The sequence below is a fragment of the Rutidosis leptorrhynchoides genome, chromosome 6, assembly GCF_046630445.1.
Source record: "Rutidosis leptorrhynchoides isolate AG116_Rl617_1_P2 chromosome 6, CSIRO_AGI_Rlap_v1, whole genome shotgun sequence".
NCBI classification, from domain to species: Eukaryota; Viridiplantae; Streptophyta; class Magnoliopsida; order Asterales; family Asteraceae; genus Rutidosis; species Rutidosis leptorrhynchoides.
In genome coordinates this window covers 63,093,607-63,118,003 of record NC_092338.1, presented here as the reverse complement: position 1 = coordinate 63,118,003, position 24,397 = coordinate 63,093,607, and the positions used below count along the sequence as shown (strand labels likewise).

The following is a 24,397-nucleotide window of genomic DNA, read 5'->3' as shown; positions in this document are numbered from 1 at the left end:
ACTTGAACGTTTAGTCTAAATATCACGCTTTGGCATAACTTATTGATCCTGCGGGAGATCAACTTTACAAACTAAATCTTGTGGTCTAAAACAACGACAAACTTTTTTTTAAACCTATGAACTTCACTCAACCTTTTTGGTTGACACTTTAGCATGTTTTGTCTCAGGTGCTGTTTGATTCAAGCTCTTATACTTACTGCTTATGTGATGCTACTTGGACATAGGATCAAGAGATTATCGCATTTATTATTATTGCATTTAAACATTTACTGTACTCCTTTGTAACGACATTTCATTTTCCGCTGCGTACTCCATAAAGTTTAACTTTCTCATTTAGTATTGTTCTCGTTATTATAATATGTTGGTATATTTTGATATTAAGTCACATTTCGCCCAGGCCCTAACTGGGGGTGTGATAGTGTACTCTTCTTAATTTAAGTTTCTTTATAACAAATAAAGTATTCTTAATTTCAAAAAAACTTTAAAAAATGTGAGAAAAGACAAACCATGAATAGTACTATTCGTGGAATAGTACTATTCGTGGGGACTTTGTCATTTAGAAGGAGTAATGTACTCCCGGTCTAATATTTCTTGTCACTGTAATCATGTCAATACTACTAGAAACAAGAAACATGATCCTGACTTGTGTTGTGTCAAAACACACTCCTTTCTACTCCGTATTGTGTTAGTCAGTTTATTAACATTGTCGATGTTTTTCATCATGTTGCCAGGATTATAAAAATTCCTGATCTCCAACTATTGACATAATCACAGAACTAGAGAATTATGTTTTAACTTCGATTATCTGATATGTCCTAGATTTTGATTTCTTTGCTTGACTAACTTCGATTTCCTTGTTCAAAATAACACATACATACTTTGTTCAAATGCATTAATATAGAGAGAAACAGTTAAAAGAAATGGCCAAGATGACATTTATCAACCTTTAAACTTCTTCGATTTTCTATAATAGACACTAACCCCCCGATTTTGAGTTTCCTCTCTTCTGTTTCACTACCAACAACATAAACCCTATTTTTTTTAGCCGTCAACACCGATCCTTGTTGTGCTCCTTCGTTTGTAGGTTTGTAACCTTTAATTTGTTTTCCTCACCGACCACCGGAATCTCGCCGGTGGTCCGGTTTTACTCGCTTTCTGTTTGAAATAAGATCCATCATTTATCTCCTTTTTCGGCGACGGCTTTTGCCAGCTTGGCTTCTTTGGTCACAAGGCCGGTATCCAGGCGGCGATCTTGTTAGGATTTTCCTCGGGATCTGGCTTCCAATTCTTGGTTTGGGGTTGTTTTGTCGGTTTATCGACGTCGGTCGGGGTGGGGAGCTTCAGCTCAGGTGGCTCTTTCCCTTTCGCTGCTGATCATCGTTCTTAGTGGGTTTGTAGGCGGCGAGTTCCTTTTCTGGAACTCTACTTTCCGGTTGGTCGGTAATCGGTTATGGGATGGGGTGGGGCGATTTGGGCAGATCTGCGGTGGTGCGTGTGTTTTGTGTGAAATCCGGCTGTTTCCCGGTGGTCTTCTACCGCCGGCGGTGATAGGTGTTGGTGGCTGCTGTTGGCAGCTTTAGGTGGCTGTTCACAGTAGTGGCTGGTTTCTAGGTAGCCGCAGATGGTGGCTTATGGTGGTGGGATGCGGGTAGTAGTCACTAGGTGGTGCTGGTGGTTGGTAGCCATATTTGGTCGTCGTTTGTTCGTCTGTTTGGGACCGGGGGTTGGTAGCCATATTTGGTCGTCGTTTGTTCGTTAGTTCAGTCATTCCATCTTTCTTGTCTTCGAGTCTTTTGAGGGTTCGATGTTGTTGCCGGCGTTGTTGACTTAGTTGACTTCGGTAAATAGGCCTCGGATTAGGTGTTCTTTGGTTGCCCGGTGATTGGTTTGGATTTGCGATTTCTGAGGAGTGCTGTTGTGGGGTTGAATTCGGGATCAGGTTTATGTGTTTATGTTTTAGGCTTAGGTTTGGTGGGTTATCTTTGCTTGACTTTTCAGTTGTAATTCTTATAGTGCTTATGTGTCGTTCATATTGTTTAGAACGAACATAGTTTCTCTAGAGATCGTTATGACCTGTTTAATGTTGTACCACCAGAACCTTGGTTCTTTTATATATATACATATTAATATTTTTGCCAAAAAAAAAATAATAAAAAAAATAGCCAAGATGACATGAAAGTATTGGAGTCAGAATAAATATGGGTCAATTTTACTGGGTTTATTTGATAAATATCATCTTTTGACAAACAAAAGTTTATAAAATGAAATGGCATAAAAGTTTGGACAATTAAATAAAATTTTATTTCATCTTAATATCCTCCTTATACATGATGCATATCAACTTCATTTTGTGAGACTAAACATTGCTCTTCTAAAAAAAATCTCATTTGTGACGATCTTTTAGTGACGACTCAATATTTGGTCACTAATAATGTTATTTATTTACCATTAAAAAAGTGGCACTAAATATTGGTCATTATACAATATTAGTCACCAAACAAATGATCTCTATAGTGACCAATTTTGGTATTTTGGTCTCTAAAAATATTTTGTGACAGATCTATAATGACAAGAAGTGACCAACCTATTTTGATCATTCACTTAATTTAGTGACCAATTTTGTGTTATTAGTGACCAATAGTCTTCGTCACTAAAACTCATTTTTCTTGTAGTGTATATATTATTTAACAATGAAACCATTTCAAGAAAGTCTAGTGGTTAGAGTTATACACAAAACATGTTCAAAACTCATTAGCAACATAAATTATCAAATGTAACCAATCATTTCAATGTTTTGAGAAATTTACACCCCTCTCTACCTGAAGACATGACATTGTACTTTAAAAATGTTCACGAGATTAATGGTAAATCCAACCTTTAAAAAACATACATTTAGGGCCTTTTTACTTTTTTCTCATTAAGTTCTGTATGAATATGTATGGCAGAATGAATATTGATTAGCTATATGCAGTAAGTAGAGAATTAAATAGCTGTTTACTTTTTGTGCTAAATGAAATTAAATAATTTTGCAGATGATGGTATCCATGATACATGATAACATAGATATACAACAAAGCATATAGAACTTCAACTCTCTTCAATAAGTCAATAACATATTTTGAATTCTATCACAACATCAATAACATACATAAAACCGTGATCTAAGTTTCAAACCAGAACATCAGTTGCAAAAATTTTGAAGAGCGCAATCAGACAATAACATAATCAAAATTCACTAAATTAAGCTAATACATTACTATTAGAATCTTTCAAGCCTTAAGCAGTACTTCAACAAAACTTTGATTGGGGTTAACTTGTGAATCGTCAAACGTACACCTGGTAATTGAGACCCTCACTCTCAAATTTGGGTCAATTAGGTCAAGTTTTTGGGTCAATTGGGTCTTGGAAAAAGCCTGACAATGTAAACTCAAAACCTTTAAAAAAAGATCTAATGAGTTTCCTTCCAACCTATTGGATCCTATACAAAATATAAAAAAAAACATATCCAATATGTATCAATTCCTAGAGCTCAATAAATAGAGATATGTCTAATGGGTCATGCGAGTGGGTCAAATGGGTCGAGCATAAAGATCATAATAATTTCCTCCGTCAAACATTTATGAAAGCGTTCATGTTTATATCATTTAAATTAAAACACGAAACTGAAACGCAAACATTTTAAAAAATTTCTAACCCAATTGACCCATGACGCTTTTCGACGCGTTACCGAACTGACCCATGACCCATTTCAATTAAAAAATTATGTTGACCCATTATCCAAACTAACACGTTTGCCATGCATAGTAAAACATATGCTAAGATGAACATTGAGCGAGCATCTGAGTTTCCAGTGATACCAATCTCAATGGTTTTAAGACATTAGGGATCAAGAATACAAAGGTACGAGCCTATAGAACAGATCTTGTTCAAGTAAGGTCGTGGTTTTAAGACATTAGAAAAGATGAGCATAGGACTTTAATTAACATTAGCAAGGCCAAAGGGTACATGTTTGTTTATTGGTAGCAAAACACTGAACCAATAAGATTCGGAAAAATAACATGCACCAAATGCTTTCCGAGGAATACAATAATATACACAGCTTTTATACAAGTTACAACCTTTTGCTCACTACATGCAATCAGTAATGACACGTCACTTTACTGCTATGAACTCCAGACATAGACCTGGCGATAACTTGTAGCCCCTGCAAGGACCCGGGCTTCAAGGGATGAGCATCAAAACGAGATGTGATTGCAGACATGTGAGGACTCTCAAGAGTAGTAACAAGTCTCTTTTTCTCAGTACAAATAACATCAACTCCCCTTTTCAACTTTTCCAATAAAGATATAAGAATCATCCCACCCCCATACTCCTCTGGTTTCCAAACAAAAAAGATACCACAATTGAAGTATATACGGGATTAAATAACTCAAATGTTATCATGCAACCAAAAAGAAAGAAATAAATAAATCAGTAACTCCTATAGCTTCAATATACATTTGACATTGAGAAGATAATAAGATAGAGCCTCATACTAGCTTAATCAACCCATTTAAATTATTGAGGTGAACCACGGTATTAGCATAATCTCTTCTTTTAGAATGCCACAAAGTCATAAAGAAAAACGCTTTATACATTCAGAAGTGCCCAAAAGGCCAAAACTTATAGAACTTAAGTATACAGAACTTTGTTGAATGATAATATGAAGATGCTCACTTCAATGTAGATACCCTTTTGCCTGCTGGAGTATTTTTATGGTTTATCATGAAATCATTGTCATAATTTGCACCACTTAGCACTCCAATCTTATCATCAACACTAAATAAAGACATTTCAAGATTGTAACATTTCAGGTAAATCATCTATATAATAATACGCAGGAAATAGGAGAAGCTCTTTAGAGCATTATTAACTTTGGTGTTGTTTGTTTTTCAGTAAGAAGATCTTATAATTGTTGGGTTTATTTATGTTTCCATTTATGAGGAAGCCCAAGCCCAACAAAATAGGCCCAAGATGAAGGTTGACTTGGTCAAGCATCTGTGGGTATTATTTAGATCAGTTAATTGCAGCTGTTTGTTGACTATCAAGAGGGAGAGAGATCAAAAAGTAATCAAGAAAAAGAGAGAAACCTCAAATTTCCATTTTTGTGTACAGCAGCTCAGAAAAGAGACGATCCAAGGAGATCCGACCGTTGAATCTTCTCCAATTTTGGACTGTGTCTTCCTGACATCAGTGCCAAGGTTTTCAATCGTTGAATTCGTCTAAACAGGTCTGTAGCTCGTATTTTCGCTGCTGGAACAGTAGCAGTTTTTGGGGTAGTGTTGTTCATCTTTTGTCTTTAATTTCTTCATATACTTGTTGATTATTATTGTTCAAGAGTATGATGATGTTGTATGCCTCTAGTTAATCTAGAGAAGGATTATTGTATTGCTCTCCTTGTTGATGATAGTTTACGAGTCCCGTGATTTTTACTCTCGATGTTGAGAGGTTTTTCACGTAAAAAGTCTCGTGTGTATTGTGTGTGCTTGATTATATTTATTTGCTGATTTGCTACTGATTTGGGGACATATTTGGGTTGGTTTTGGTATAGCTTATTTGTTAGCATCCTCACGGTTTCATACGGGTCGGGAAATGCTTGTCAAACGGGTTTGTTTCCGCTTTGTAAATTGCCCGTGGTGACTATTTTCCCATCAAATTGGTATCTAGAGCTTAAGGTTATTTGATTGACTTGTGTGAAAGATGGAAGCTAATACAAGTAAGATGGTTAGTTTAAATAGTTCAAACTATCATGTTTGGAAAGGTAAAATGAAGGATCTTCTTTATGTGAAAGATTATTATTTACCTATTTTTACTGAGAGTATGCCTGAGGGTAAGTCTGAAGCTCAATGGAAAATTTTGCATAGACAGGTATGTAGGTATATTCGGCAGTGGGTTGATGATAATGTAGTGAACCATATTACTGGGGAAACTGATGCTAAAGCCTTATGGAAAAAGCTTGAACAGTTATATGAACGAAAGACTGGGAATAACAAGTTGTTCTTAATTAAACAGTTGATGGGTTTAAAGTATCATGATGGGATTCCTATTACAGATCACCTAAATGCATATCAGGGTATTATTAATCAGCTTGCAGGAATGGGTATCAAGTTTGAGGATGAGGTTCAAGGTCTCTGGTTACTTGGTACGTTACCGGACTCTTGGGAGATTTTTAGGACATCTTTGTCCAACTCTGCACCGAATGGTATTATCACCATGGAATTGGCTAAGGGTAGTATTTTGAATGAAGAGATGAGAAGAAAGTCACAAGGTTCCTCTTCACAGTCAGATATCTTGGTCGCAGAAATGCGGGGGAGAAGTCATAGTAGAGGTCATGGTAAAAGAGGCAAGAATCGTAGTAGCTCAAGAAAAGGAAAATTTTCTAATGTTGAGTGCTATCATTGTCGTGAAAAAGGGGAACTCATGATGACACGAGTTGGATTGTTGATAGTGGTGCTACATGTCATGTTGCAATATGTAGAGATCACTTCTCATCTTACACTCCAGGTGACTATGGATTTGCTAGGATGGGTAATTCTGGGTTATCAAAGATCGTTGGTATTGGAGATGTTTGTTTGAAATTTGACACGAGAATGGAGTTAGTTTTGCATAATGTAAAACATGTTCCGGATATGAGACTTAATGTTATTTCAACAGGCATTCTTGATGATGATGGTTATTATAACGGTTTTGGTAATGGTATTTGGAAACTAACTCTTGGTTCTATGATAGTGGGAAGAGGCAAGAAAGACTCAAGATTATACATAACACGTCCGAAGATCATCCAGAACATTGTTAACGCAGTGAACAATGTTGATTCTACCGAGTTGTGGCATAAAAGACTTGGCCACATGAGTGAAAAAGGGATGTCTATCTTATTTAAGAAGAATGTGTTGTCGGGTGTTAGTGATATTAATTTGAGTAAGTGTTCTCACTGTTTGGCAGGGAAACAGACCAGAGTTGTGTTTAAGAGTCATTCTCCTTTTCGAATGGAGAACGTACTTGATCTAGTACATTCGGATGTGTGTGGGCCTATGAAGACTAGGACACTTGGTGGATGTTCCTACTTTGTTACATTCATCGATGATCATTCCAGGAAGGTGTGAGTTTACACCTTAAAGTCAAAAGATCAAGTATTTGAGAAGTTTAAGGAATTTCATGCACTAGTTGAAAGGCAAACGGGGAAGAAACTCAAGTGTATTCGGACTGATAATGGCGGTGAATACATTGGCAGATTTGATGCTTATTGTAAGGAGAATGGTATTCGGCATCAAAAGACTCCACCAAAGACACCTCAGTTGAATAACTTAGCAGAAAGGATGAACAGAACTTTGGTTGAGAGAGTTAGATGTTTGCTTTCACATGCAGGGTTGTCCGATTCCTTTTGGTGTGAGGCTTTAAATACGTCAGTTCATATTATTAATCTAACCCCTTGTGTACCTTTGCGTTTTGATGTTCCTAACAGGGTTTGGAGCGGCAAAGATGTTTCTTACTGTCATTTACGAGTCTTTAGATGTAAAGCATTTGTTCATGTTCCCAAAGATGAAATGTCAAAGCTTGATATGAAGACTAAGCCATGTGTATTCCTAGGTTATGGTGAAGATGATTTTAGGTACAGGTTATATGATCCAGTTCAGAAGAAACTCATACGAAGCCGAGATGTTGTGTTTACAAAAAATCAGATGTTAAAAGATGTTGATAAGACAGATTCAGTTCCTCAACCTAGTGCTGATCTTGTTGATTTGGATCCAGTTACTCCACAACATGTTGGAGATGATGTTCATAATGATGAACATGGTACTAATGATGATTATGCTCTGGAGCAGGTAGAGATTCCAGTACCAGATGTGCCCCCATTTGTCCCACTTAGGCGGTCTACCCGAGACCGTCATCCTTCTGTTAGATATTCTGCTAATGAATATGTACTACTCACTGATAGGGGAGAGCTAGAGTGTTATGCAGAAGCTATGAAATATGAGCATAAGAAGGAGTGGGGTGAAGCCATGCAAGATGAGATGAATTCCTTACAAGAAAACAATACTTATGAGCTGGTGAAGTTACCTAAAGGCAAGAGAGCTTTGAGAAACAAATGGGTATTCAAAGTGAAGACAGATGAGCTTACTTCACAACCAAGGTACAAAGCTAGGTTAGTCGTTAAAGGATTCAGCCAGAAAAAGGGTATTGATTTTGATGAGATTTTCTCACCGGTTGTGAAGATGGGATCTATTCGAGTGGTTCTTGGGTTAGCTGCTAGTCTTGATCTTGAGGTTGAACAGATGGATGTCAAGACTGCTTTTCTTCAGGTGATTTGGATAAGGAAATCTACATGATACAACCTGAAGGTTTTCGGGTTAAGGGTAAAGAAAATTATGTTTGTAGACTTCAGAAAAGTCTATATGGGTTGAAGCAAGCACCGAGACAGTGGTATAAGAAGTTTGAGTCGGTTATAGGAAAGCAAGGCTACCGAAAGACAACTTCAGATCATTGTGTTTTCTTTCAGAGGTTTGGTGATGATGATTTCATCATATTGTTGTTATACGTTGATGATATGTTAATTGTTGGTAAAAATATTAAAAGAATTGCGCAGTTGAAGCGAGAATTGAGCTAGTCTTTTGCTATGAAAGACTTGGGACCAGCAAAACAGATTCTTGGCATTCGAATTTCTAGAGATAGAGGTGCTAAGATGTTATATATATCACAAGAGCAATACATTGTAAAGATGCTTAGTAGATTCAACATGAATAATGCTAAAGTGGTTAGTTCCCCTCTTACTAACAACTTTAAGCTAACAGATAGAGATTGTCCTACTTCAAAGGAGGATGTTGAGGAGATAGACAAAGTTTCATATTGTGACGACCCGGAAATTTTTGACCAAATTTAAATTTGATCTATATATGTTCCCGACACAATAAGCAAAGACTGTAATGTTGAGTCTCAAAAATTTTGAACTATTTTTATGAATTCATTTTACCTTGTGACTATTCCCGACGATTCACGAATAATTGTTTGTAATTAACTATGGATATATATATGATTTCTAATAAATGCATATAAAATATATAAACTATAACTATTCAGTAAATGTTATCATGGAATATAATATTACATAAATAATAAATAGTATTATATTAAATTGATTACAAGTTTGAATATAATTGTTATATTAATATTCATATTACTACTATTATTACTGATAATATTGATATTAATATATGTATTATTAATATTAAAATTTTTAATATAATATATATATATATATATATATATATATATATATATATATATATATATATATATATATATATATATATATATATATATAACTAATAGGATTAGTTATATGTATAATAGGATTAGTTATATATATATATATATATATATATATATATATATATATATATATATATATATATATATATATATATATATATAACTAATAGGATTAGTTATATGTATAATTTGATATGTATAATTAATTATATTAATATTATTAACAATATTATTATCATTAATAATATTAATATTATTATAACTAATAGGATTAGTATTATTATTATTTTTATGATTAATTATCATTATCCTTTTTATTAATATTAATTATTCATTATCATCATAGGTATTATTAAAAAAAAAAAATATCATTTGTTATTAATATTATTAATACTATTATTATTATTATCATTATTGTAAATATGAGTTTAGTTATTATTAGTTTTATTCTTATTATTAGTATTTTGATTATTTATAACATTATTAATTGTATTATTATTAATATTATATGTAAATTTTAAATATATATATATATATATATATATATATATATATATATATATATATATATATATATATATATATATAAAGACATATACATACACATATTACATCCGATATATACCTCACCATCTATCTATTTGATGAAATCAAAGTCAGATTTCTCCTCCTAATTATTTTCTCCTTTTTCTTGGTTACCCGTGAGTATATGTTGACTTCTCTTACCTTTTATAAATCAATCGGTTTATGTATAGGAGATGGATTATTCGACTTCCATCATCAATCCTTCAATTACATATCTTAATTCATTTACTGCAATTTCAAAAGAAAATCAAACAGTTCATTACCCTGTTCGTAAAAAGTGAAAATCAAAAGCTCAAATTTCGATTCAATTTTCAAAATTTAAAAATGCAAAGTTGTTAGGAAACCTCTAAGCAATCTTTCTGGAAAATTAGAGCTTCCAATTCCTCTTACTCATTTCGAAATTCGAAGTCAAAGGTAATATAAAAAAAAAAAGTCAAAAATCGTGTTAATCGCAAAATTCGTGATTGTGTTGAAGTTTTCAGTTGAATTGATGATTTGAGAAGTTTATATGATCGATTTAACACCGATTTCATGTTATAAAAATTGTCCAAAAACAAGTCTATTGTGAAATCAAATTTTTTTTTTTTTTTTAAAAACTGTCGAACAGGTACAGTATGTTTAATATTTTTATAATTTGTTTTTCTTTTTATTTTTCTCTAGTTTCCAATTAATGAATTTTTTTTATATTTATTGTTATTATTATTATTATTATTATTATTTATCTAAACATGTTGGATTCAATTTTTTTTTTTTTATCATTGAATTTCTCTGGTGGCTTGTATACTTGAAGAAGATGAAAGGGTATACAAACGGGTTATAATGGTGTCTATTGGGTTATAAAAACAGAAAAGCAAACATGGTTCAATGGTTGGGTTGTGTTTCAGTAGCAAGAGGTCGATGGTTCAATCCCTGCTCGTGACAATTCTTTTTAGACTAAGGTAGTTTCAATACTAATTTTATTATTATTATTATTATTATTATTATTATTATTATTATTATTATTATTATTATTATTATTATTATTATTATTATTATCATCATCATCATCATCATCATCATCATCATCATCATCATCATCATCATCATCATCATCATCATCATCATCATCATCATCATCATCATCATCATCATCATCATCATTATTATTATTATTATTATTATTATTATTATTATTATTATTATTATTATTATTATTATTATGTTTACTACGATTTTTGTAGTTGCTATAATCAGTATTATTATTATTATCATCATCATTATCATTAATATTAGCATTATCATTAATAATAGTAAAAGAATTACTATAAGAATTATAATTACAATTATAAGTGATAAACGGATTTTGACATGTCAAATAAATAAAAATGCGAGTTAAAACAAGAAAGTAATTAATGGTTCATCGGTTTGGTAGTGGGTTGCTGGACAGGAGGTCGTGGGTTCGAAACCTGCAACAGCAAATATATATATATATATATATATATATATATATATATATATATATATATATATATATATATATATATATATATATATATATATATATATAAAGAAGCTGTCATGATAAGCCTGGGCCTATTGGGCTGTTAATGGAAAACTGAGTTGGGCTAGTAATTGAAAACTTGATTGGGTTATTTAGGATTAGAAATGGACTAACAAATTTTGGACTTTTAATGGACTGCAAGTTTAAGTATAAATCATTATTATTAATATATTATTAACATCATTATTAATATTACTAGTATTAATATTACCATAAATATTTTTATATACAAAATGAATGTATTTAATTAAATAATAAAATATATATAAGTTATTAATATAAATTATATCACTAATAATAAAAGATATATTTATTCGATTACGATTATATATATTAATGAATACACAAATGATATAGGTTCGTGAATCCGAGGCCAACCCTGCATTGTTCAATGTCGTCATATGTATTTTTACTACAAAATACAATATCGTGAGTTTCATTACTCCCTTTTTATATATATTTTTGGGCTGAGAATACATGCGCTGTTTTATAAATGTTTTACGAAATAGGCACAAGTACTAAAACTAATTCTATGTGGGTTTAAACCAGAAATATACCCTTAGCTTGGTAACATTAAACTACTTGTCTATGTACGGTAGGCGCGAATCCTAAAGATAGATCTATTGGGCCTGACAAACCCCATCCTGACTATGGGATGCTTTAGTACTTCGAGGTTATTTTAAACACACCTGATCTGGTGTACTTCAGAGGGTAAAACATGAATGTTAAGGCTTGTTACCGGGTGCCTACAACTTATAGAATACTTTTATACACTTGCGAGTGTACATATATTTATAAACGAAAATCTTGTGGTCTATTAATATATTGAAATGATTGTTATGTTAAACCTATGAACTCACCAACCTTTTGGTTGACACGTTTAAGCATGTTTATTCTCAGGTACGAATTAAGTCTTCCGCTGTGCATTTGCTCATTGTAAGAACATTACTTGGAGTCGATCATCGCAATGGAACCTAATGTTGCTGACTTCGTCCTGCTGGATTAGGACGGGTCATTACAGGTGGTATCAGAGCGGTGGTCTTAGCGAATCAGGTCTTGCATTAGTGTGTCTAACTGATAGTTGTTTAGATGCATTGGTGGGTCTGGACTTCGACCGTGTCTGCATGTCAAAAGTTTTGCTTATCATTTCGTGTCGAAAATTACATGCTTATCATTCTTAGGGAATCACTTGCTTATCATTCTTAATCTAGACATATCTTACTCCCTGAATTACATGAATAGTGTACAGACAAAAATTCATATCTTAGCGTATCTATTACTGTAGACTTTGCCTGACAGCTTCCGTAGATTCCTCCGTAACTTATGGGATTTTAGTATTATATATGCATATGTAAATTATGTATTGCAGGGTACTAATCTACATCCTATAATCAATTTCTTATCGAAAATCCTTCATCTGATCGTACGAGATGAATCCCTCAACCAGTTCGAATTCCTCGGATTCCGACAGCTATGCCGATATGGAGTGTCACCAGAATGAGTCAACCAATCATCCATCCCTAATTCATCTGATGGGTTCATAGTCGACTTAATAAATGGAGACTATCAGAAGGTGATTCCTTCCACTAACCGAATTCACCTCTTGATGAAGAACCTGAAGCACATACCGGCGAACATGTTCGTAACACCATTTTCACTCTCATTTCCCGAATATCTCACCACGACTATATCATAACTCAGATTCTAAACCTTATTCATTCGCCCGTTCTTACCGACAATCATCTCGGAGTAATAAGTCAACGAACTACGCGCCCGAGTTGTTGCCTTGAAAAAAAATATGGTGCAAAACGTACCAGCTTCAGCAACATCAACGGCACCAACAGTATCACCAACATCAATACCAGTACCACCAACAACCTAAGTTCAACATCTCACATCTCAACATCACAATCGGTACCCCGAACATAATCATCGTTCTACGTATCATTCTACATCGATTATCTTCGTTCTTCATGTCGATTAAGTAATCTCTAAATGTTTTAGAGATTATATATTCTAGTTCTAGCGGTAAACCAAATGAGATTAATATCATATTGACTCATTAAATCCATGATTACATCTGAAGAAAATATATATGTATATATGTTTTCATAAATATTGTAATTAAAAATTCTTTCGTACAAAGTGTTAATTGTGAAAATATTTTAACGGTTAGGTAATACCCGAGGAATATTCAGATTTTACATTAATAAGTTACAATGTACATTCTTTGAAGCTGATTCAACAGTCGTTTACTATCCTACTTACATCCACCGATATACAAATCCGTTCACCACAGAATAACCATATTCATCCAATTCCATATTTGGATTTTGATTTATCAGAATCCAACAAGTGGCATAATGAAGAAAACATTTGAGAAAATAAAATTTGTTAGAAACAAACAAATTAACTATGAGGAATTTTGTTAAGAATCCACGCTAACTGTTCCTAGCTAACTGTTCCTAGCTAATTGATTACATTTTATTTATCGCAGTTTATTTATCGCAATTTAATTATCGCAATTTTAATTATCGTCATTTAATTTCTGTTATTTACTTTACGCATTTAATTTATCGTCATTTAGTTTCTGTTATTTACTTTACGCATTTAATTTATCGTCATTTAATTTCTGTTATTTATTTTACGCACTTTAAATATCGGGACACGTATACAAGGTTTTGACATATCATATCGACGCATCTATATATATTATTTGGAATCACCATAGACACTCTATATGCAGTAATGATCGAGTTCTCTATACAGGGTTGAGGTTGATTCTCAAATAATATATATACTTTGAGTTGTGATCGAGTCTGAGACGAATACAGGTCACGATACGTATTAATTAATTCGAATATTATATATTAAACTATGTATGAATTATTGGACTGTCAACTGTGGACTGCCAACATTGGACAAATTAAAATGAATTAAAATATTGATTATAACATATGAAACAAAACAATTCTTCAAGTTTGCCACTTGATTTCATCCTAAACTTCATTTTTATCTTGACGATTACAATATGCATTCAAACCTTTCATGAATCTTAAAAACACCTCAATCTAGAGGATGAACCAACCGCACTTCATCTACGGAAGAAAAGATTGATGCATATAGTTATGCACCTGAAAACACTTGGAACCTGAGTAAACGTTTAACACGTATCTGTGCTAGCTCCTTTTGGCGTTGTTATTACCGAAAATAACTTACAATCTCTCTTCAAATTAGCCAATTTTGTCACAGCTCCAGCAAATCAACTTCGACTTTTCGTTCTAAACAATCTTATTATAATCCTGATATATATGCGTTCTCTTTTATTGTTACCAAGGAACCTTTTATATTCCACTATATTACCAGCAGACGTACCAGCAACCTCGTTGCTCCTTGGCTCAAATCTCTACGACAAATCAATATATTTATCTATTGAAGTCTTATCATGAACTCCATATATTTATCTATTGAATTCTCATCATGTACTCATCCGCATCTTGTAACGAGAATTGCCATACCAGTTACCGAGAATCAGCAATCAGTATTTCGAATCTCGCAGCATTGCTACATCAACAGTTATGTGAATATGTATAACATTTATCTCTTAGAATTATGATTTTTAATTCTGAAATTCTGAAAAGCACGCAGTCTACGAATCAATACTCTGAATGTTGAAAAAGCTTAATGAAGCAGCAGAAATCATAGACAACCGTAAACGACCTTAATCATCGGAAGTTTGATGATAAAGAATAGTATGTTGGAAAAGTTCAGAAAAGTTGGAACTGGAAAACGGATTGAGCTAACCACGAAGGAGACCAAGGAAAAATACAAGGACCATACCCTATATTCAAAGAATCCAGGTAATTCCGAATCCGTTGAAATCTTTAGAGAATATCTTGCTCCGAAGCCATGTTAAAATCTTGCGGAAAATTTTTCTTCATTGACCTTTGAACTTGGAAATTCCAAAATATCATCATAAATATCTTCGATATTTCTGAGGATATTTTCATAAATATTCTCGTCCGAAATTATACACCTCTTCGTGCTTCCTGTGTTTCATTATATTGGAAAGTTCTGAAAAATCTAAGTTTAATTTATGAATGAATTCTGGAGAAATGTAAAGAAATTGATGCATGAGTTAGTATAATATAATGACACTTGATCAACGTGATTATATTACAGTAAGTCATGCTGAGTTTCTAATGAAACGTGATGATTCCTAGATTATAACGTCATCATGTACCATGTTACACGACTCTTACATTTTATCTGATATATAAACATATCAAGAACATATTTTCTTGATAGTTCTATCTTTCCCGGATATTCTGGTAATTTGACGAATCAAGATCGTGCTATTAACATTTCTTTCTTAGAACATTAACTATGTTCATTTCGAAATTCATATCTATGAATTCTGGATCATTATTCGCTTGACTTAAAGTCGGGAAGAGAAAACAAAAGCATAGAGCTTAGAAATATAAAGGAGGATATAAAGCCCGATAACAACACGTAAATTACAAACCGTGTATGTCAATGTTTATCACAACATAAAGACACGGGAGAATTAAAAACACGATAACCCAAGGGCGAAGTAGAAGAAAACAGATTCCTCCGGTGGAAGTTGGAAAATGAGAATGATTGTGGCGATAGTCAGAATAAGGACAATGATCAGAACCGAATTAAGCATTTTCACAAATCTTTTGGATGTATGAACTAAGAAAGAAAGTATAGGAATGGTGAGAATAATAGAACGGAAGAGCTTAATTTATAATGAAAATATCAGACAGAGAAATCGAGGCAGATCATCGTATTTAATTATAGAGATCTTAATTTTCTTATTCGCCGAAAAATCAAATCTGTTAGATTTCGAAGATTTTCTTTAAATTCCTTGAATTCCGGAATTTAGCCCTCTACGTCAAAAGTTAAGACGCACCTTATTTTCTAAATTCAACCACGTATACGTCGAAAGTTATGACGAACTTTATCTCCCTAATTCACTCTTTTGTGATAGTTTCACTTATACTCTTCGAGTAATCGAATTGTTTTATTCATATTACTCAATGATGATAAAACTTTATTTATCAACTCATATGAGTCATAAAAACATACTATTTGTCAACTATGACGATTCCAATCAAATTTCGGGACGAAATTTCTTTAACGGGTAGGTACTGTGACGACCCGGAAATTTTCGACCAAATTTAAACTTGATCTATATATGTTCCCGACACAATAAGCAAAGACTGTAATGTTGAGTCTCAAAAATTTTGAACTATTTTTATGAATTCATTTTACCTTGTGACTATTCCCGACGATTCACGAATAATTGTTTGTAATTAACTATGGATATATATATGATTTCTAATAAATGCATATAAAATATATAAACTATAACTATTCAGTAAATGTTATCATGGAATATAATATTACATAAATAATAAATAGTATTATATTAAATTGATTACAAGTTTGAATATAATTGTTATATTAATATTCATATTACTACTGTTATTACTGATAATATTTATATTAATATCTGTATTATTAATATTAAAATTTTTAATATAAAATATATATATATATATATATATATATATATATATATATATATATATATATATATATATAATTTGATATGTATAATTAATTATATTAATATTATTAACAATATTATTATCATTAATAATATTAATATTATTATAACTAATAGGATTAGTATTATTATTATTTTTATGATTAATTATCATTATCCTTTTTATTAATATTAATTATTCATTATCATCATAGGTATTATTAAAAAAATATATATCATTTGTTATTAATATTATTAATACTATTATTATTATTATCATTATTGTAAATATGAGTTTAGTTATTATTAGTTTTATTCTTATTATTAGTATTTTGATTATTTATAACATTATTAATTGTATTATTATTAATATTATATGTAAATTATATATATATATATATATATATATATATATATATATATATATATATATATATATATATATATATATATATATATATATATATATATATATACACATACGCATATTACATCCGATATATACCTCACCATCTATCTATTTGATGAAATCAAAGTCAGATTTCTTCTCCTAATTATTTTCTCCTTTTTCTTGGTTACCCGTGAGTATATGTTGACTTCTCTTACCTTTTATAAATCAATCGGTTTATGTATAGGAGATGGATTATTCGACTTCCATCATCAATCCTTCAATTACATATCTTAATTCATTTACTGCAATTTCAAAAGAAAATCAAAACAGTTCATTACCCTGTTCGTAAAAAGTGAAAATCAAAAGCTCAAATTTCGATTCAATTTTCAAAATTTAAAAATGCAAAGTTGTTAGGAAACCTCTAAGCAATCTTTCTGGAAAATTAGAACTTTCAATTCCTCTTACTCATTTCGAAATTCGAAGTCAAAGGTAACATCAAAAAAAAAGAGTCAAAAATCGTGTTCATCGCAAAATTCGTGATTGTGTTGAAGTTTTCAGTTGAATTGATGATTTGAGAAGTTTATATGATCGATTTAACACCGATTTCATGTTATAAAAATTGTCCAAAAACAAGTCTATTGTGAAATCGAATTTTATTTTTTTTTTTTTAAAAACTGTCGAACAGGTACTGTATGTTTAATATTTTTATAAATTTTTTTTTCTTTTTATTTTTCTCTCGTTTCCAATTAATGAATTTTTTTTTATATTTATTGTTATTATTATTTTTTTTATCTAAACATGTTGGATTCATTTTTTTTTTTTTTTTTTTATCATTGAATTTCTCTGGTGGCTTGTATACTTGAAGAAGATGAAAGGGTATACAAACGGGTTATAATGGTGTCTATTGGGTTATAAAAATAGAAAAGCAAACATGGTTCAATGGTTGGGTTGTGTTTCAGTAGCAAGAGGTCGCGGGTTCAATCCCTGCTCGTGACAATTCTTTTTAGACTAAGGTAGTTTCAATACTAATTTTATTATTATTATTATTATTATTATTATTATTATTATTATTATTATTATTATTATTATTATTATTATTATTATTATTATTATTATTATCATCATTATTATTTTTATTATTATTATGTTTACTACGATTTTTGTAGTTGATATAATCAGTATTATTATTATTATCATCATCATTATCATTAATATTAGCATTATCATTAACAATAGTAAAAGAATTACTACAAGAATTATAATTACAATTATAAGTGATAAACGGATTTTGACATGTCAAATAAATAAAAATGCGAGTTAAAACAAGAAAGTAATTAATGGTTCATCGGTTTGGTAGTGGGTTGCTGGACAGGAGGTCGTAGGTTCGAAACCTGGCAACAGCAATATATATATATATATATATATATATATATATATATATATATATATATATATATATATATATATATATATATATATATATATATATATTAAAAGAAGCTGTCTTGATAAGCCTGGGCCTATTGGGCTGTTAATGGAAAACTGAGTTGGGCTAGTAATTGAAAACTTGATTGGGTTATTTAGGATTAGAAATGGACTAACAAATTTTGGACTTTTAATGGACTGCAAGTTTAAGTATAAATCATTATTATTAATATATTATTAATATTACTAGTATTAATATTACCATAAATATTTTTATATACAAAATGAATACATTTAATTAAATAATGAAATATATATAAGTTATTAGTATAAATTATATCACTAATAATAAAATATATATTTATTCGATTATGATTATATATATTAATGAATACACAAATGATATAGGTTCGTGAATCCGAGGCCAACTCTGCATTGTTCAATGTCGCCATATGTATTTTTACTACAAAATACAATATCGTGAGTTTCATTACTCCCTTTTTATATATATTTTTGGGCTGAGAATACATGCGCTGTTTTATAAATGTTTTACGAAATAGGCACAAGTACTAAAACTAATTCTATGTGGGTTTAAACCAGAAATATACCCTTAGCTTGGTAACATTAAACTACTTGTCTATGTACGGTAGGCGCGAATCCTAAAGATAGATCTATTGGGCCTGACAAACCCCATCCTGACTATGGGATGCTTTAGTACTTCGAGGTTATTTTAAACACACCTGATCTGGTGTACTTCAGAGGGTAAAACATGAATGTTAAGGCTTGTTACCGGGTGCCTACAACTTATAGAATACTTTTATACACTTGCGAGTGTACATATATTTATAAACGAAAATCTTGTGGTCTATTAATATATTGAAATGATTGTTATGTTAAACCTATGAACTCACCAACCTTTTGGTTGACACGTTTAAGCATGTTTATTCTCAGGTACGAATTAAGTCTTCCGCTGTGCATTTGCTCATTGTAAGAACATTACTTGGAGTCGATCATCGCAATGGAACCTAATGTTGATGACTTCGTCCTGCTAGATTAGGACGGTTCATTACACATATGCTTCAGCGGTTGGTAGCTTGATGTATGCTATGGTGTGTACTAGGCCTGATATAGCTCATGCGGTAGGTGTTGTTAGTCGGTTTATGTCAAATCCGGGTAAGAAGCATTGGGAAGCAGTTAAATGGATTATGAGATACTTACGAGGTACTTCAAAGTTGGGTATCACATTTGGAAATGGAGAGCCGATGCTTGTTGGTTATACAGACTCAGATATGGCAGGAAATAAAGATAACATGAAATCCACTTCTGGATATTTGATGACCTTCGCAGGGGGAGCAGTTTCATGGCAATCAAGGTTACAAAAGTGTGTTGCATTGTCTACAATCGAGGCTGAATATATGGCAGCAACAGAAGCGTGCAAAGAACTATTGTGGATGAAAAGGTTTCTACAAGACCTTGGGTTTAAGCAATCACGATATGTGGTTCTTTGTGATAATTAGAATGCGATTCATTTGGCTAGGAATTCTATGTATCATAAGCGGACAAAACATATAGATGTGCGGTATCATTGGATTAGAGAATGTCTTGAAGATGGTTCGTTTGAACTTGATAAAGTTCATACCGATGATAATGGTTCCGACATGTTCACAAAGGCTTTAGCAAGTGAGAAGCTCAAGGTATGTTGCTCGATCGCCGGGATGACGATCCTTTCCTCATAATTGGAAAGGGGGAGATTTGTTGGGTTTATTTATGTTTCCATTTATGAGGAAGCCTAACAAAATAGGCCCAAGATGAAGGTTGACTTGGTCAAGCATCTGTGGGTATTATTTAGTTCAGTTTTGCAGCTGTTTGTTGACTATCAAGAGGGAGAGAGATCAAAAAATAATCAAGAAAAAGAGAGAAACCTCAACTTCCCGTTTTTGTGTACAGCAGCTCAGAAAAGAGACGATCCCCGAAGATCCGACCGTTGAATCTTCTCCAATTTTGGACTGTGTCTTCCTGACATCAGTGCCAAGGTTTTCAACCGATGAATTCGTCTAAAAAGGTCTGTAGCTCGTATTTTCGTTGCTGGAACAGTAGCAGTTTTTGGGGTAGTGTTGTTCATCTTTTGTCTTTAATTTCTTCGTATACTTGTTGATTATTGTTGTTCAAGAGTATGATGATGTTGTATGCCTCTAGTTGATCTAGAGAAGGATTATTGTATTGCTCTCCTTGTTGATGATAGTGAAGTTTAAGTGGCTTACAAGTCCCGTGGTTTTTACTCTCGATGTTGAGAGGTTTTCCACGTAAAAAGTCTCGTGTGTGCTTGATTATATTTATTTGCTGATTTGCTACTGATTTGGGGACATATTTGGGTTGGTTTTGATATAGCTTATTTGTTAGCATCCTCACGGTTTCATACGGGTCGGAAAATGCTTGTCAAACGGGTTTGTTTCCGCTTTGTAGATTGCCCGTGGTGACTATTTTCCCATCAATAATGTCTTATGTCTACACGCCCACATACATTTTTAATGCAGACTGTTTGTTTTTCTGAAAACATAAGATAAAATAATGTCTGTTTGCAAACTCGCAGACTTAGAAATATGCTTCCAAGTAATGGATACAAGATTAAGTCACATAAAAACAAACAATCTTTACATTCAACATACATTTAAGCCACATCTTCTTTACAGAAGTGGTTCGTAGATCTTGAGACAAAAACATCTTAAATAACAAACGACACCTTAATTATAGTCAAACCCATATAAACTTCAAAAAAAATGTATGGTACCTTGTTGTAGCAACAAGGCTTCCTGAAGGAGAGAAGTAGGGAATTTACAGCCCTCTTATGAGTAATCACCATAAGAGGTTCAGGCTTAAAATTAACAAGTTTTCTCAAATCCCAAATGCACGTAGTTCGATCCAATGAACTTGTAACCATCATATTAAAGTTTTTTGAATTGAAATCAATCGTATAAATCCGGGCCTCATGTAAGTCACCTGAAAATGATAACTTCCCAGACCTCTCATCCAATATACAAACTACTCCATTACCCTTGCCAAATATATAAAGAGTTCAAATCATCACATCATTGAGCCATTGAAAATATTCCATGATCAGTAGTATACGCTAGACCACCATAGCAGCTTGTAATTATCTGCAACAAAAGTTACTATTTGGTAAAACAATAATAAAATGTTCCCTTTATTCCAAAAAAGGGTTTTAACACATAACAATGTTCCAATCACGTATATCATTATCAAGTGTATATAATCGATGAAAGACCTAACCCTGGACTTCTTCACACAATCACCATCATCATCATCATCATCTTCTTTGAGTTGTGATTGCTTACAAACACTCAAAATCTTATTGACTAGTGATTCACCGGAAACGGAACAAGTACTAGCATCGCTCATAGTAATCGGTACCAATTCACGAGGGGACTTTTTAGGGATAATTTTTAACTTTAGGGTTTTTGATTTCCTAGGCTTAACTTTAAAATGTAACCCTTCTAAATCTGGGGATTTTCCTTGACTTCTGAGAGATCTACAAATAACGATCGGGGTTTCAGTTTTCAATTTCTTATCAGGTCTAATTATATATGCTTTAGCCTCTACTCTGTTCAATCACCATTAGCATAATCAACATAAAAACTTAAAAAACACACATTTACTCAGATATCTATTACATACACATATGAATAAATCATTGTAAATGTGAAATGAAAGAGCTAAACCTGTGGCGCTTGGAGGAGGCAGCTAAATCAGAAAGTTTCGATTTAATGTTGAGTGAAGCGAATAATTCTTCGTTTCGTTTGATGTTTTCCATGCGTTTGCGTTCGTAATCGGTGAGAGTTTTAGTCGCCATTATGTAGTTCTACAGAAAAAGTAGAGCGACAACAAATTGGTATTTTGATATACAGTAGCAGAAGAAATGGTGAAGAGCGGCGGGAATGGTGAAAAAAGCGGGAAAGTTATTCGGGTCACAACGAACGGGTCAAGTTATTTGGCTGATTTGAGCGGCAGATTTGTTTAGTTTTATTTCACATTTTCACCCCCTAATTTATGAATTTGAATCCTCTAAAATTATATTTTAACATACTGTGTGTTTATATTATGTGTTTATATGAAACTAGTTTTTTTAACAATGATTGGGATCGCCCGAGCGGGACAAAATCATCTGTTGCGATCATCTTCCGTTTCGACTATGCTGATGCAGCGATAATAACTCCGCCGCCATCACTGCCGGAGAGGAAACCTTGAAACCGATCCAAGGGCACGGTCAAATAAAACCGACTCATTTAATATTGTGTGTTTATATAAAACTAGTTAATAGTTGTAACTAAAGTTTATGAATATAAAGTCTATCTATCTACAATTTATTCCTTTACTATTTAAAATCTATCTATCTACAATATATGTATTATGGAGTAGGTTTTTTTAATTAGCTAATTTTTTTTTTCCTTTAAAATCTGTCTACATAGTTATCACATATAATTGTGTTTTTTAAAATAATTGAATTAATGGAAATTTAGTACTTTTAATATCAAATGATAAAAATTATTAATGGAGATTCAGGAATGGTGTTATTTTTAATCCCGACTCATTTAAAAAGAGTCATATTATAGATTTCATTATTGTTTATGCTTTTGATTGGCTTTCTTCTCGATTTGCGGTTGCTAAGGTTGATTGAAATGTTTGGCTCCAACATCCTATGAACTCTTTGTAATTTTCTAACTTCTTGCTAGTTTTTTTAATTTTATTTTGCCGTTCTAAAAAAAAAAAAAAAGTAATCCCAATTAAAGGATGAGATTAAAAGTTGAAAATTAATTTATATAACACATTCTTTAAGAATTATTATTGACTATTGTTATTTTGAACGTCCGTAAAACGCACGTGCTCTTAACCTAACAAATAACGATAATTAAATTAATGAAAATTTACTATTTTTAATATCAAACGATAGAAATTATCAACTAATAATTAATCGCATTCAAAGGCTAAGATTAAAAGTTGGAAATTAATCTATATAACACATTCTTCAAAATTATTCATGACTATTATTATTTTGAATGTCCGTACAACACACATGCTCTTAACCTAACAATTAACGGAGACGATAAAAGTAGTTAAAGGTAATTATGAAAAGAAGAATCTGCTTCATGTATGAACCAACATCCTTTATTTTTAAATACTCATATACATTGGTGTTATTATAATTGATTAGTTATTTTTTTATTTACAATATTGTGCAACGCACGAATTCATAAAACTAGAAATAATAATAATAATAATAATAATATGAGATCAATTACAAACAAACAAACAAAAAAAAAAAAAAAAGATTTGGTATTGATTGTAGATACTAATTATTATAAACAATTTGTAAGGAGAGAATAAAGAATTATTATTGTTTTTTAAAAAAATGCTGACTAAAATTTTATGAGTGACACCTGACAAAATTAACCAAAAGTTGACATGTGACAGAATTTAATCAAAAGATGATACGTGAGCATATTAGTACTTATATATGATATGATGTAAAATAGATAGATATCATATATATTGATAATAA

At 31.8% G+C, this 24,397-nt stretch overlaps 1 pseudogene; it reads right to left on the bottom strand.

Annotated features, from left to right (window-relative positions):
• Positions 1 to 4,163: 4,163 nt before the first annotated feature.
• Positions 4,164 to 22,690, bottom strand: LOC139853695 (DNA damage-binding protein cmr1-like; annotated as a pseudogene).
• Between the last annotated feature and the right edge of the window lie 1,707 nt (positions 22,691 to 24,397).